This window comes from Camellia sinensis, chromosome 6 (genome assembly GCF_055761805.1).
Source record: "Camellia sinensis isolate YWXY chromosome 6, ASM5576180v1, whole genome shotgun sequence".
Lineage (NCBI taxonomy): Eukaryota > Viridiplantae > Streptophyta > Magnoliopsida > Ericales > Theaceae > Camellia > Camellia sinensis.
Genome location: NC_138966.1, coordinates 140129015 through 140147311, shown reverse-complemented (window position 1 = coordinate 140147311; position 18297 = coordinate 140129015).

Sequence of the window (18297 nt, the reverse complement as noted above, 5' to 3'; positions counted from 1 at the left end):
GTGTCGGCGTCGGCCGCTCCTCCTCTCTCCCTCACGGCGTCACTCATTCCTCTCTTCTCTCGGTCTCTCTCTCTCTCTCTGCTGCGATGCTTACGGCGATGGCATCGGCGGCTCCTCCTCTCTCCCTCACGGCGTCACTCATCGCTCACGGGGTGTGTTGTTGATCAGATCTGGATGTGTTGTTGAATCTGAGTTTGTTGAATCTGTTATTAAATCAGATCTGTTATTAATCTGTTATTAAATCAGATCTGTTATTAAATCAGTTTGTTGAATCAGATCCGTTGTTGAATTTGTTGAATCTGTTATTAAATCTGAGTGTTGTGTTGTTAAATCCGTTGTTGTTCTGTTGTGTTGTTGAATCTGTTGTTGAATTTGTTATTGAAGCTCTTTTTTTTTTTTGGCCGGGGACTCTTCGGGGTCGGGGAAACCCGATCCCCGTTAGGGGGAGGGGGCGGGGGTGGTGACAAGTTCCCCGTCGGGGATCGGGGTCGGGGATCAGGGAAATTTCACTGTCGGGGATCGGGGACGGGGAGGGCGATCCCCGGCCCCGCCCCGCCCCGTTGCCATTCCTACATGTCTCACACATAACTGTGGAAACAGTAAGTGTTCAGACTTGGACAAGTTGGCAAAGCTAATAGATTTTCTAGCCACTTTGCGCTAATCTTTTCACTTAGTGTTAATAGATTTTGCTGCTACCAAGCGCTAATCTTTTAACTTCAAGTGATACTTCAATGTACACTATTATAGTGCATGAAATTTTGCTCCATCCACTCCCAATAATTGGGTAGAAAGCAAAAACACTGCTCATACTGGCTACTCGTTTTACACTTAATGACTAATTCATTTAACCTCGCATTTCTTGGATGACGTGACTCTTGAATGTTACTTTATCCAATGATGCAACATGATTACAAGTCAAATTACAAAGTCAATCCGCGCAGCTCAATAGTCAAGATCATATACAGATCTATTAAGGGCTTACAAATTTCATAACTCCAAAACTCGCCAATCAAAACTACGTAGTGTCCTGCTAACCATAGCGCACACATCAAATTTTGTTGTGCCAAACAAGGCAACAAAACCAGGGCGACTTTGAGTCATGTTTCCTTACTTTGGCTCAATTAAGGTCTGATCTAAAGTCTACAAGACTTTTGCTCATCTAAAGAATAGGATTATATTGTTCACATTTGAACATCTCTACTAAGTCTAGGTCAACCAAATTAACTTCCATAAGCTAAGTCAATTTAGAGAGAAATTCGTATTGGGATTAATTTTGATTAGCATAATATAATTTTGCTGCAAAAATCTAAATTAAATAGTGACAATATTACACAAGTTGCAAGATCGAAAATCCACTATGCTCGTAATCATCTCTTGCGCCATAGGTGACAATTATCCAAAATTTAATTTAATTTATGTGCAAAATATTGGTTTTCAGGAGTAAATCTACAAAGATTTCTTTCAACCGGACAACCTTCCACTGACTATGGCATGTCTAAAAGTATGATAAAATATTCTAATTCCATACAATAGCATCATAATGTAGGTTCACAATCAACTCATGTTATGTTACAATTAATAATGGAATTTAAATAAAAAATAATTAATCATGCTATTCTAATTCCAACATATTAGAAACTCTAGGCAAAAAATAACAATATGTTGTATTTTAATATTCAAATTATGCCATAACAGTACATCATTATGAAATTTTCTAGAATTTTAAATAACTAATCAACACACATAAAATTAGAAATAAATATTCCAGAATCTGGTAAAATGCAACAACCATATCAGTAAATATTAAACCATTACAGTGGTCTATAATAAAAATTTCAACTCTTGAAACTTAATCATGTAACACCTGAAGCATTTTAAAGCATAAATAATGAATTATTATTTCAAAAAAAATATTTTTTATTTTCATAAAATTTCTAAAATTTTACAAAAGATAGAAAATTTAATTATGAGTCTAGCAGTACCAACCACGCTTAAAACAAATCTATAATGAATTACTTATGACCATTTAAAGCAATTATGGATTTAAAAAAAAAAAAAACAAATCCATAATGAATTACTTAACAGCTAAGCCAGCTAAGCCGGCGGAGAAAAAACGGCGCGGCTCAGCGCGCAGCTCAGCAGACGACTCAGCAGGCGGCTCGAAGCGGCGCGGCACGACTGACGCGTGCATGATGGTGCGAACAGTGCGCGCGTGGAAACGCGTGCCCGCTGTCATCTGGCGCGTGAGGCACACGTGCTGCCTTCTGGGGTGTTTTCTGGTCCAATTTCGGTACTGTCGGACTCTATTTTTCACAATAAAAACATTTATGGTCTCAAAAATGACATTTAATGAACATAAAAATGAGGTGTATCACACTCTCAATCTAATGAGAGTTGAAGTGCAAAAACCTTGCACTTCATCTTCCTCCCTCATTAATTTTCATACATATAATGTGTATATATTCATATAAAAATTATAGACATGATTTTAATGCATAAAAATAAGCACGAAAATACTCATATTTGCTCTGATACCAATATAACAACAAGCATAACGCAGCAGAAAAATATTATCAGATCATACCTTAGGTGACAGAACCTGAAGCGAAGAATCTTGTGGGTAAATCACGTGCTTCAAGAATGCGAACAACGAACCTAGCAGTGGAGTGATACTACAATATGAGTATTACCCACGCAAGTCACAGTGCAGAGACTGGATCGTTGTCATATGGGAGAGAGTTAGAGAGAGAGTCTGGGAAAAAAGGTTATGGGTAAAAAACCACATAACGTATATGATATCAATATATAACTTAACCATATAATCTGATATATAACCATATGTATCAATCTATTCATATCAGTTGATATGATAGATATAGATATCATGAGTGGTTATTGTAGACCGCCCGGAGAACTCCCGAGAAAATCTCGTTTGTTCTCTAGCATACTACAGTTCGGACTCAATGTCACGATTCTGAATCTAATCTTGCAAAGTGCAATGCAAGACTGATAAATCACCAAAGAGTCCAAATCCGGCAAATCGTTTTGGAAAACTAGTTTTTGTAAAGAAGTGCCAAACATGGACTACTTTGCCAGATACAGAGTCGCCACCTAAATGTTTTATTTTGGGGGAATTTAGGAAACCCTGACTCGTGCCTAAGGCCACGTGTCCGTCATCACCAAAGTTGCCTCGGCTCAGGAACTTGGGTACAAGAGGGGAAGGTCATGCAATGAGCACCCCCCGCTCGCCCGATCAAAGATCGGCCTGTACTAAGCATGATATCTTGTTTTTGAAAATACTTGTGTTCTTATTTCGATTAATTAGCTAATCTTACTATGTAATGCGCACAACAAATAAGTATAGACTAGATCGCCTAATTTGGAACAAAACATTGCATATTCTTTTGAAAATGATTTGAAGTTTGCTGCTCGCAAGTAGGCCAAAATGCGGGTTTCAATGAATTGTTCCAATTCAAGTAATCCAACCTTCACCCACAGGCATTTAGGCAGTTATATCACATAAGCAAATAGCCTCATGGAAAGCATGCTTTCATGACAATCAATAACACACATGCAGTATGCTAAAGCGTAAACACTCACAGTGTACTCCGAGCCAAAATAAAGAACTAGTTAGTGAGCAATACATGATCCTAGTTCAATACATGATCCTAGTTCAAGTTAATATGGCTAATTCCACACATGCAAAATGCAACTAGAAATAGGCTCGGCTATTCTAAGATGGCATTTGAGATGCGACAACTCGACACATGTATTTAAGTAGGAATTGAAATACAATGTAGTTAGTCTGATGCACCGAGCCCGGTGCATGCAGTGCATATGAATGATGCAAACATGCATAGCATAAGGATGCTAAATGAAATATGCCCTAAAACTAACCATCGTAAGCGGTTAAGTAAAAGAGAGAAAGACGTGGGGTTAGAAAACATGCATCGCACGCACGCACGCTTATTACAACCATTGACCCTCTCGACGGAGGGTCCAAAAAAATAATACAAATCAACTAATTAATTGGCTAACAAGCTAATTAATTATTACACAACTCTTAACTAATTAAACAAATTAATTAAGCTATGAAAACAGTAAAACAGCCTCGGGAAGAGGAACAAATGCGTGCTTGGTCAACTTCGCTCGAAAATCCATTGCCATGCCTTATGTTGCCTCTGTTTGCACTGCTCTGTGCCTCTGCATAGTGTGAAAATTCCCAACACACTTCTGATTCACCCCATGGACACTGTGGGAGGCCATCGCCAAAAAATAAGGCCATCGTCTAAGGGAAACTGGTCATCGACCAAAAATAATTCTCTCGGCCAGACATTTGTAGCCAATCGGCACTGAAGATAGCCGATCGGCCATCTCTTCCTGTAAAATGCTCATTTTGCTGCAGCAGAGGACAAACAGAGCATGGCAATACATTTACAAGACAATGTTTGCAACTACACCCCTTATCATGTTTAAGACTTAAAGGAGTGTAGTTCTCGACCCTCAGGCCACCAGTCACGCATTCCAATGCATGATGGCCAAAGAAGCCAAGTGTGCAATTCAATATTAAATGAAATGTACAAAACATATAAGGGGCCCCAACCTCTATCATGCTTGATCAAGAGGCAAGGGATGGATAAATAATGCAATGCAAACATGCAAGCATGATGCGAACAACTCAAGCATGCAACAAGTATGCAACAAGTATGCAACAAGATCATGCAATGCATCTAATATGTAATAGGCATACAACCTAAACGTGTGAACATGCATGGCATTCAACAATCATGCAAAATGAAACAAGCATGCAACAACATGCTAGACAAGCATGCAATAACATGCAAAGATGGACTTAAACTAAAGTGGATAGCTCTTAAATATGCCCAAATCAGTGGCCAAAACACTAAGAAATGATAGACAAAAACCTATACAAACATGTACATGTGATGGCCTATCACCTAGGCATGGGAGGGCAACTTTCAAGAACACTTAAAAGGGGACAAATATGGACATGTGACAAACATGGTAAGCTCTGAAATCACACATGGAAAGGTGTCAAACCAACTAAACAAAGCACGCAAAGCATATAAGAAAGCCCAAAGCTTAAGGCTAGCGAAAGGACTCAAACCATGGCCACAAGAATCAAGCCCCAAAGGGCCAAGGGCATCCAAAACAGTCCCAAGGTAGGTCAAGACAAGACCAAAAACATGTTCGAAACTAGCCAACACAAGCTAGAATACAACTCCAAAAGGCATGAGGCATGCAAGGCTACAAATGAGTGCTACACTACACCTATCAAAACCAAACATGGCATGAATTAAACCAATAAAATCAGAGTTATGGTATGTCAAAATAAACCCAAAAACTCACCTAGATGGCATCCCAAAGGCCTAAGCATGGAGGCATACACAATGGTCCATTCATGAGGCATAAAACATCAACTCTTTAAAGCATTAAAGGAGTGATAAGTGCAAGCATTTGAGCGTGAAACATGGGCTGAAAACACATATGAAATGATGCCAAATCATGAAAATGGTCCTAGCAAGAGGACTCAATACTCAAAGCCAATAAGCTAGGTTGAATCATGGCTATGCAAAACAATGCAAGCATGGCCAAAACAACACCAAACAGACCTTAAGCATGATAAAACAAGGCTAAAAGCTTCTTTGGGTTAAGCCAAAACATGCAAGAATGATAGTCTAAACGCAAGATGCATGTTAAAGCAAATGAGATGATTGCAAGACAAGTACATGAAGCATGTAAGAGCCAACTAAACCCACCCAAAACAGAGTCATGGCATGCTAAAACAACACCAAAAACCCACTGAAATGGAGTCAACATAAGCTAGAAAGATATGCTCAAACATGAAGCATATAAGACTACTTTGTGTGATTTACACTACAAGTGTATTAGGCATGCATGAAGTGACAAAATCAAGCGAAAACAGTGTTATATCATGGTAAAACAAATCCTAATACATACTGAAATGAAGCTAAAACAAGCTAAGCCAACATGCTACCAATATAAGCCACTTATGCAAGCATACAAAACAACAAGGAGAGGGGATGACCCTCTCCTATTTAGGACTCCAAAACCACCTTTCCACCACTAAAAATTCTCTGAATTTCAGAGGTAGAAAGGTCATGCAAAACCTAAAACAAGGGCCAAAAGGGATGGCCTAAAACAAGGCCTAACAAGGCCTTGGAGGGAGGAGATGACCCCCAACCAAAAAGTGACCTTAACCAAAGATCTTAAGGATAAAAAATCAGAACTTTTATCAGCTAAGAGTTAAGCTTAAAACAATAAGCAAGTAAGTCTAAAAGCTAAAACAAGAATGGGGGTTTAAAAGCAAGGAACTCACCCTTGAAGACCACCTTCAAGAACACTGCTCCAGCAGCCTCCTCTGATCAAAATCAGCCCAAGAACTCTGAAATCAACCTCAAGGGACCTCAGCTCCAAGGGGATGGTGTTCTAGTGTGTGTTTGTGTACAATAGTAAGACAAAACAACACTTTAGAGCACAAAACAAGGTCAAACAAGAAAATATAGATACAAAACTATATGTATCACTCAACCCTCAATTTTCTGAACCTCTGAGAAGGGAGGAGGAGCTCCCTTCTTATAGAAGTTCAATTCCTAAGCTTGTTGAACAAGCTAAGCAAAGGGGCAAATCCCTCCATACACGTGTATGGAGGGGGTGAATTGTGCATTCCAGCTGTGACAGCTGGTATAAAATATCTGCAAAACGCAGATGAACAGGGTTCGGCCAGAAAATATGGCCGATCGACCAACACAAGGGCCGACCGACCAAAAAAAGTGCCGATCGGCCAACACTTTTGGTCGATGGCAAGAAAACAAGGCCGATGGCCAACAAGCCACCCTTTTCCCTCAGAAGCAAAAACACAAGTCCTTGGTCCACAACCAAGCACAAAACAAACAAGTTGAGAGATCTTGAGGCAAGGCGCGCGGCCGAGACCTCCAGGAACTCAAAACGAACACGAACATGGATGATCATCGAGTGTTCAAACGATGACGTCCAAGTCTTGAGGACGGTCAAAAATGGGGTGTCTACAGTTATCCAAATAAGTTTTGAATTCAAATTCAAATTTACTTGGATAAGGTTCAAAGGGTTCAAAGGGTTATGCCACATGGGTGCCCAATTTCTAACATACATTTTATAGTTCAAAGCTTGCTTTTCAGTTTAATCAACATCAGAGATTATTTGCTTAAACCCTACAAAAATTAAAAATAATATATGTTTTTCCCCCATTGTTGTTGTTTGTTGTTCTTAGTTTTTTTCTTCTTCTTTTAATTTATTAATATTTAGCACACTTTACTATGTTTTTTCGCTTTAAACTTTTTAGTTTATTCTCTATCATTTTTGGCAATATTCTGGACATTCTGGTGAATCTCCGGCAATATTATTGACGTCCAGCAAACATTCTAGCGACTTCCAGTGACATTCAGAACATTCCGACGATATTCTGACGACTTCCCAGTGATGTTGAACATTCTGGTGAGTCTTCGATGACCGTCTAACGGAAGTCCGGTGGTGATAGGATGTAGCACTGTCTTCAAATTTTTTTTAGAAAAAAAAAAAGAGTTTTTGGTAACAATTAAAAATGGGGAACCTACTGATAAATCTCATACACAAAGTTCAAAATTCATCTAGTCCCAAAACAAAAAGCTTGCATCAATTAGTCCTATATTTTTTTAATTATTACTAAAAAAATAGATTTTAAAAAAATAAAATTTAAAAACGTTGTCAGACGATCATCGGAAACTCGCTGGAATGTTCAATATCACTAGGAAGTCATCGAAATATCACCAGACATTTGTCGAAGTATCGCTGGAATGTTTTGAACGCCACCGAAAGTCATCGGAATATTTAGAATGTTTGTTGAACGTCAAAAATATTGCTGGAGACTGATCAAAATGTCTAAAATATTGCTAGGAAAAAAAAAAGAATAAATTGAGAAATTAAAGTGAAAAAATAACAAAATGTGCTAAATATTGATAAATTGAAATATAAAAAACAAAACAAAACAAAATAAAACAAAAAAAAAAAAAAAAACAACAACAATGGAAAAGACATATATTATTTTCAATTTTTGTAGGGTTTAAGTAAATAATTTTCAATATTGATCAAACTGAAAAGCAAGTTTTGAAACTGTAAAATGTTACGGTTTGAAAGTATGATTCTATTAAATATTTATCCTTATTAATCAAAATGAAAAACATTTTATAAAATTGTAAAATTTTATAATTTTAAAGAATGATTTATTTCAACACCGAAGAAAACTAAAACTATAAAATTTTACAGTTTTCACCGTCTGTAATTGTTGGCTTATTTTTTCTACGAAGGAAAATATCATGAATGCGAGCGTGCCAGCAAGGATGAAAAAATCCTTACAGATTAAATTCAAGCCAATTATCAAGCAATTGTGTTGACGGTTCTTTTGCCTCAACGAAGAGGACTTCAAAATTGTCAAGTGTAGAGAAAAGAAAAAGTAAAAGAAGAAAGAGGGACGGAGAAAGATGATTGAATGAACAATCAAAGTAATAATTACTTACCTCTACTCCTATGCTTCGAAAAGAAAGTGCATAAAATGCTTTGAAAAGAAAATGCTGAAAATAAATACTTCGAAATATAAATCTATGTTAAACTACTCCTAAGATAAGGAAAATGACAAGAAATATTGAAATCAATTGTCTTTGATTTGAATTCTGGATCCTTACAATGTAGCCATGAATGACTATTTATAGACAAATATTTGTAGGAAAAAACTTCCAGCAATAACTACCCAATAACCACCTAAAACTACCCACTCTTCCATCTTCATTCCCATAATGCCACATAACCCTCTATGCCTTCATAACTTTTCATAACCTCCAAAACGAGTAGGAGGATGCCACGTGTCCTGCAATTATATAAATAATAAATAATAATAATAATTGCAAATTTATGGTGCTAACATTACCCCCCGCGACCCTTAAAAATGATGTTTATTTGAATTTTTGAAGGGCCGAACCAAGCACGTGACTAATGTAAGAAATAAAGTGCTTCGAATGATATAATAGCACCAATAAACTACTTCGAATGAGGATGGAATTATGACTAGATGTTGCGAATTATATATATACGCATTGAAGGGATATTATTGCAGAAAAGTTTCGAAGGATAACCACATATTTTCAAGACAAAGCCAATGATTCACATTAGCAAACTGTTACACATGCTAAATAACCAACTTCGAAGGTGGTATAGAGGACTAAAATTATCATTCGAAGGTCGAAAATGCCGACAAATGACGAATTACATCCTTGGAAATACTCGGCAAAGCTTCAAAGGTTCACAACTATCACTATTTTTTCTTCGAAGCTGTTGTTGATGCAAGATGGAGTGCTTCGAAACTTACAAAATTATGGCAAAAGGGCTTTCGAAGCAACTTTTGGCCAACATTGTGGTTATTCAAATTTTGTATGTTTTGGTTCACACATAATTAATGAAAATATTAATTTTATGCTTTAAACCAATTATTAATTCTCTGAAGACACCAAAATCATTGTTCTTCGAACCAACTTTTATAGAATACTAGTTACATTTTCATGTAACAAATGGCTATAAAAATGGTTATCAGTAAAGCCACTAATTATCATGCCAAAAATAGACATTATTCGATAATTAATTAATTGCCATTTTACATATATTTGAAGGGAGGTACACATTTCGAAAGTTTTCTCGTCTCATGTTACATTTTGAAGGTGTTTATTGATGACAAAACCACCCTTCGAAAGTCACATATGTTACTAAAGGACCAAAGTCGTCATTCGAAAGTGCTCACGACATCTCTTCGAACTAAATCCAAAGAGTTGGATTATTATGAAATTAGTTTGGCATTTTAACTAGCCATTAATGGCTATAAAATGATATTTCAATGAATAATCTACTTCGAAGTGTCTTGAGACATGCTTCGAAAAATTGTGATGGTTTTATGGATCAACTAATAACAAAATTTTTGGCTCAATCTATTGCAATAACGAAATATTATTTGTTAGCCATTCCATCAAAGTCAACGTTTGATGTGATTCACAAATCCAAAATGGATTTCGAACAACAAAAGTCATGGTATAGTGTGACCATAAAAATTCATACTTTTTGATATTTTGAAAAATGTCAAAAACTTTGAATTCATGAATAGTGGCTTGTTCATTATTTTTGACTATGTTTGTTTTAAAAACATGACTTTTGCCGAATAGATTTTCATAATTATTTGGCAAAGTGGGTTGTTTTTTCCATGTTAGCCATTAATGGCTTATGAAAATCACCCATAGATATGTTATTTTCATGACTTGACTCTCTAAAAATTGGTTTTGAGACCCCCCGAGCCATGCATGGAACATCATTCTTAGCCAAATTTGGCTTAAGAGCATGCTCTTTTGTCATGTTAATTTCATAATTTGGCTCTTTAAAAACGGACTCTTGAACCCCCCGAGCCATTGATGAAATCAACTCTTTGCTTTTGTTATTTTTAACCATGGAAAAATTTTGAAAAAATTCACCAATTCCGGCCATTAAGGCCTCAGTTACAGACTTGGTAGTGAGAGTTGATAACTCATCATTCCATTGGCGAATTTCCAAATCAAGTTGATGAATTTCTCCAATTAAATAGTGTCTTTTTTCTTCCACCAAATAATATTGTAAGGGATGAAAATTTATTTCATCAAGAAAATGGATCTCTTCTTGAAGATCCAAAATTTCTTGTTTACGCCAATAAATTTCATCTAGGCTATTTGAAATGAATAAATCTAATTCATTTTTCATTTATTACACTTGACGTCCCACTGGGCGTGCCAAAAATTATTGACTTATTTTTCCTACGAAGAAAAATATCATAAATGTGAGCGTGCCAGCAAGGATTGAAAAATCCTTACAGATTAAATTCAAGCCAATTATCAAGCGATTGTGTTGACAGTTCTTTTGCCTCAACGAAGAGGTCTTCAAAATTGTCAAGTGTAGGGGGAAAAAAAAGTAAAAGAAGAAAGAGGGACGGAGAAACATGATTGAGTGAACAATCAAAGTAATAATTACTTACCTCTACTCCTACGCTTCGAAAAGAAAGTACATAAAATGCTTTGAAAAGAAAATGCTGAAAATAAATACTTCGAAATATAAATCTATGTTAAACTACTCCTAAGATAAGGAAAATGACAAGAAATATTGAAATCAATTGTCTTTGATTTGAATTCTGGATCCTTACAATGTAGCCATGAATGGCTATTTATAGACAAATATTTGTAGGAAAAAACTTCCAGCAATAACTACCAAATAACAACCTAAAACTATCAACTCTTCCATCTTCATTTCCCATAATGCCACATAACCCTCCATGCCTTCATAACTTCTCATAATCTCCAAATGAGTAGGAGGATGCCACATGTCCTGCAATTATATAAATAATAAATAATAATAAAAATTGCAAATTTATGGTGCTAACAGTAATTAAAACTCGAAAGTAACTTGTTCAGAACTTAAAATTTTTCTCTATTATGACAGGAAAATAGGAGTGTGCAATACAGAAAAAGTATTAAAACTGAGAAATTGAAAGAAAGAGACAAATATAGAGAGATACTTGTACTCCGACAACTTTTTTTTGTTTAGATTTAGCCGGTTCTAACGTAGATCTACTCTACATCAGATCTGAGTAGATCTACTTATCTTATTCGTCAAAAACTTTTCTCTTTCGTTGTCGGTTGTGGGCACGAAGTAAGGAGTTGATGCTCGGTAGCTGTCTGTTAACCCCAATCAATGTTGGCTGCTAGTTGCTGGTTACTGTAGATTAGAAAGAGAAAGAAAAAGCAAGAAGGCATAGGTGCGGTCATGGTCGTCATTGATATCAAAGAAAGAGAGATAAAGAGAAGAAGTGAGGTATAAGAAAAAAAAAAGATAAATAAATGGATATAGGACTTTTAGGTCTATCTAAAAGATTTTAAAATTAAATTAAATTAAAATATACACTTTACAAAAAAGATTTATAAATAATTTGTCCAAAATTTAGCTACTAAGCTAGTTGAGCCTTCCTTGGGCTTAGCTTTCACCTATACTGATCGGGTTTGGACCGTGGTCATTCATTTTATTTCTTAATAATAACTTGTAGAAGATATATATTTACAAATATCATAAAAGTTAGGACATTTTATTATGTAAGAAAATCTAACTATTATCGTTTTATTTCTTAATAATAATCTGTAGAAGATATATATTTACAAATATCACAAAAGTTAGAACATTATATAGTGTAAGAAAATCTAACTATTATCGTAAGCATACAATAACCCGAATCTCAAACAAGTACAAAATTGAAAAAGACTCGCACAGAGATGAAAACATTTACACATGAAAAATCTAGAAATCCCCTAGATGTTGATTTGTGATTATGTATCAATTTTAAGCAATATATAACAATCCCAATCAAATAATCAAGACAAAACAACACAACAATTTTACGTGGAAAAACCACAATTGGACACCTCCAATTGTGATAAAAAAATCATGGGCAACAGCCACAAAACAATCCACTAAGAAGATATAAATGAATTACACAGGTATACTCTCAATTACCTAGCGAATCCACGCCTAATTGAACCAACCTCTATGTGCCTCTTCCGTGGAAAAACCACAATTGGCCACTTCCAATTGTGATAAAAAAACCACGGGCAACAACCACAAAACAATCCACTAAGAAGATATAAAGGAATTACACAGGTATACTCTCAATTACCTAGCGAATCCACGCCTAATTGAACCAACCTCTATGTGCCTCTTCCAACCCCGTCTTCACCTCGGAATTGTCTTTACGATGAGCCACTCCAGAATCCACCGAAGCTTCAGGCTCGAATTCTTCAGAATCCACCGAAGAACAACTCTCTCTCTCTCTCTTGTGTATAACAAACAAAACCTTTGATGTACTCTCTTTAAAGCATGAGTTGAATACTCAATAAAATATCAAAGAAAACTAACAAAATATCTACAGATATAAGCCTTAGAATCCAAAAAGAAGATCTGGAGGAATTCAGGAGTAGTCTAGTTTTGGGAGAAAACCAATTACTTATAGAAAACCAAAAGTAATCCTAGATTTGGAAGAAAACTCAATCCTTATTGAAATCTGGAAAACTGTGTTCGCGCGGTCCGCTTGAGCGCCCAACAGCCCGCTCGAGCGGCTTCAGCAAAATATGCATGCGATATAACAGAGGTCCGCTTGAGCACTAGAGAACCTGCTCGAGCGCGAAATCACACAGCTCAGTACTTTTACAGGCGACCAAAACTTCTGGAACCAGGGATTCTCCGCTCGAGCAGGGTAATGTCCGCTCGAGCGGACAGGCAACTTGGAATGCATTTTTGCAATTTGCTTCGGGGGCGCTGCCTCTCGACCCCGTCGTGGTGTTGCTCCAAACCCGCCAAAGGGCGCTGCCCCCTGGACCCCCGCGAGCTGATCGGGCAACTCGATCCCTGTCATAATCGGCGAAGTGGCAATCTTGAAGTGTTAGCATCACAAACTTCTCTGAAAGACACAATTCAAGTTGGATTCGCTTCTAAACACTCATAGCCTCACTGAAATAAAAGTGCAAAAATAAATACAACTGAAAGGAGTTTTGTCAAACGGGGTTGCCAAGAATAAAACCTAACAACATTTTCATAAAGAAATTTTGACTGACTAGGAGAAATTTTGGCCCTAACACAGAGAAAAATTTCTCTGATATGATCATAGAGAAATTTTGAAATTTCTCTAATATGATTACAGAAAAATTTTATTGAGGAATCTTTTGCTAACAAAAAAAACATTTTAGACTTCTCGTAAAGTTGGAGAGGGATGTTTCTCTAATTTTTTCTTACATAAATGTTTTGTTAACATGTACCTTTAAAATTATATGTATTTTTGTTATATTTACTTTCATGCAGAATGTACTATTCTTTTAAGCTCTTTAACATTAACAAAACTTTATCCATATATTGATCAAATCATAATTTCTCAAATTTGAACATGTAAGGTGATGGATAATTATTTAATAATTGATTAATGCTTGAGGCCTCGAAATTTAGGGCTGAGTAAGGAATCCGTGAAATTCTTAATTCGATTCAATCCAGTCCAATCCGATAGGTTTGAATTAATTTTTTGAATCCGTGGTTTGGTTCCGAATTGAAGAATTAAAAGTCCGTAGTCCACGGATTGGTTCCGGATTGAACCCCACGGTTCCGGATTGGAACCGATCCGAACCGTATACAAATAGTCTATATTTTTATTATACATCCTCCCCCATAGTATCTTCTCTTATTCCATATAAAACCTAAACTCAAACTTAAACCCGTATAATATCTTCTTTTATTACTTTTGTTTGTTAGTTTTTTATTTTAATTTATAATGGTCTAAATACAGTTTTTAATTTTAATTTGTAATGGTCTAAATACTTATGGTGAAACCAATTTTCTTATGGTTGTTTAAGTTCTAAAGCAGTATGTCGCTATTATAGAAAGACATGTTGCTATTGTGGAACTAATATAGTGCTATGTTTATGTTTTTATGAAATTAAAGTGTTATATATATATATATATATATTTTTGTTATTTAATTATGTGAATCCGTGATTCTAAATCGATCCAATCCGTGTTTAAATGGATTGGTTCAGATAAATTCCATGATTTAAACGGATTGGATTGGTTCTAATTTTTCAGGAACCGTAAATAACGGACTGGTCTAGGTTTTACCTCAATCCGGACCATGCTCACCCCTATCGAAATTGCCTCGAAATTTAAATTTTTTTTTTTGCTGTGTGTTTGGTTTTTTTTTTTGTTTTTTTTATTTTCCTTTCTTTTTTGCAAGGATGGTTATGTGTATTAGACATCTCACACTAACTCAGATAAAGTCCAACCTAATTCACTTACCTTATCAAACTATACAGGTTGAGTTTTTTTTTTCTTCTATTTGTTGGGCTATGTTGGTTTGGTTTTTTTTTTTTAAAGGTGGTTATGTGTAGAAGTGTGCTAAAAAACTAAACATTCCGTACTAACTCATCGTATAAAATTATATAAAATTAACAAAATTTAACCAGCAACTTAACTGATCAATCAATTAGATTGGACTGGTTGAGTGATAAAATTGACTGACTAGTTAGGTTGTTGGTTAAATTTTATTAATTTAATATAATTTTATATGATGAGTTAGTGTGAAATGTCTAATTTTTTGACACATTTCTCCACATAAACCACCCTTTAAAAAAAACCAAATAAAAAAAAAAACTAACACACACAACCACCACCCAAAAAAAAAAATAAAAAAATTTGTTGTCGAGGCAAATTCGAGGCCTCTGGCACCGCTGTTAATAATTTTACAATATCATTTGATATTGTCAATATGATACTTCAAATCAATCATGTAATACAAAATTTACAAGTGAAATATGCTAATTAAAGTTAAAAATAAATAATAACTTACGATCTTTTATTTATTAAAGATTATCATTAATATTGATACGTGGTATATATATAATAATTTTCCAATCATACGGCACTAGTGATTGTGCACTTTTCATTCATAATGAGCCCTAATAAACAAATGATTTATTTCAAAATTTGAAGACACAAGTAATAAAACATTATGGTGAATTATTGAAGGGATGAATCTTGATTTGAATTCGAGGACCCACGTTTGTGTTTGTTGAAAAGTAATGTCTAACCTAATAGCTTAATTTGATATTAAGTCTGTGTTTGGCAAGGGCTTTTTCAGACTTTTTTGGCTATTTTAGCCACAAAAAATAAAATAAGCTATTTTAGCCATAACAAACAAAACATCACATCCAACCTATAATCATTACATTCTTCTCTCACAAAAAAAGTCAAAAAAGCTAAAAAGCCAAAAAGCCCTTCCCAAACCAAGTTTTTTAGCCCAGGCTAAAATAGCCAAAAAAGCCAAAAAGCCAAAAAGCCAACCCACTTTCCAAACGGAGGCTAAGTTGTTGTTTGGCCCAAAAAAAAAGCTTAATTTGATATTAAGTTATCAGTTGGCAAAAAAAAAAAAAATTAGTTGTATTTTTTTTTTTTTTTTTGAGTTGAGAATTTTTTAGTTTGAAACTAAAAAATTCATTTGGGTGATTTTTATAATTTTTTTAACTTTTGTAAGAGAAATGTGAAATAATTATAATTTAAATGTGATTTTTTTATATTTTTAATTTATTTAATCTATTTTTATCTTTTATACCTTTTAATCTAAAAAGTCCTGGTCAAATGAAGCCTAATAGATCTCAACTTCATTACTTCACTATAGTACAATCATTCTATTATCTTTTTCATTTCATATCATACCATAAATCCATCTTATAGTTGTATGAAAGTTGCTACAAGATGCTAGCCAATAAGATGGTAAAACAAATTAATTTATTTGAATTTGATTCGTGATGATAAATTAAGTATAAACATATTTTGAAATTATTTTGTTTGATTTTAAAAAATCAAAAAATAGCTATTTGAGTTTTTAAATTTTCTTTCTTTCTTTCTTTATTTTTTTATTTTGTAGTTTTAAATCTACTTAATCTGTACTTAAAAACTAAAATTTTAGTGAAGAAATATTTAAAAAATAATAATAAATACAAAAAAATGAAAATATACTGAATTTTCATAATTTTTTTTATATTTAGTGAATTTTTATAATATTCTTTTCACAATTTTTTTACTTTTAAAGTGTATCTAAATTAGCTGAATCTAAAAAGTAAAAAACTATTAAAATATTAAAAAATTACCCAAAAAATAAGAATTAAAAACTCAAAAAAATATTTTTAAAAATTACAAATCAAACCGATATTATTTTCAAGTTCGACTTAACTCTAGTTTAATAAGGTTGATGGGGAAATTACAAATCAGTTGTAGTTTTCCAAAATAATTACACATTTATGAAAAAGCTTATGGCCATAATAATAAAGTTTATAAAATTTTCCTTTAATTTAAAAATAAAATTCCCCAAACATACACTGGTTTATTATTACCCCGTTTGTATCACTGCAAAACTACATATAAACCAAGCTAGTAGAGCTTCTATTTTTCATTTCAATGGGATGCCTACATTTCACCTAAACGTTATGCACAAAGCTTTATTAATCAATTAATTATTATTATAATTACGAATGATTCATGTTGTCTTTTTATGTATGCCAGTTATTGGAAAGTATTTTGACCAACTAGTGTACTGAATATTTTAAATAAAGTTTAATTGATGACGTTTATCCATGAAGATTTGTCTCCATTACTATCAGCTTTGGTTTGAAATGGGAGTTGCCTTTAACTACGTCCCGTTTTGGAAAGAAGTCAAAAACGCAAGCGTTTTGTTAATTTAAAGAAAAAATTGGGCAGTCGAAAACACAATTTATTGTATTTGGAATGTGACAAAAGCGCTGTCTTATGAAATTGCCTAAATACCCTCTATGTTAACAAATTACCTAAAATTTCAAAGTTTGGCAAGGGTTTTCTGGCCATTTTATTTTGATTTGATGCCATAAATAAATATTAACCTAAAAAGTAAAAAGCCAAAAGTCAGTTTTTTACTAACTTTCCAAATCACTTTTTAAAAAAGCCAAAAAGCTTGGTAAAAAGTCAAAAGTCAACTTTTTACCAACTTCCCAAAACACTCATATTTTTAGTTTGAAATTAAAAGCCTCGTTTTAAATGAATTTTTTTAATTTTTAATTTTTTATGAGAGAAAAAATATAATAATTATGATTTAAATATAATATTTTATTTTATTAACCTTTTAATCTATTTTGTATTTTTTTAATTATTTTAGCCCAAATTCTTTATGCCAAACCAAGCCTTAAATAGGTGTGTACAGTGTATACTTTATAACTAAAAAAATGATATAATTTTAATTTTCTAAATCATAACTAAAAAATGAATGTCATAATTTAACACAATATGAGACATAACTAAAATAATATCATAATTAAAGAAAAAAATAAACACAATTAAAAAAAATGACATAACTAAAAATAAATATACATTTTTGAAAAGGATGTATATTAAAATTTCTCTAGTAAGTAATGACGCTAATGATAGATTTTGGAAGTCATTATCCAAGTGACAAAAGTACAAGGCCTAATTTGGAAACCTCATTAAAAGTTAATTTTTGACTTTTTGACCTATTTTAAGTTATATTATCACTCTATTTTTTTAAATATATTTAAAAAAAATAAAAAAATTGACTTTTAACTAACTTTCTAAAATAACTCTAATATAAATAAGACATGCTTAGCCTTC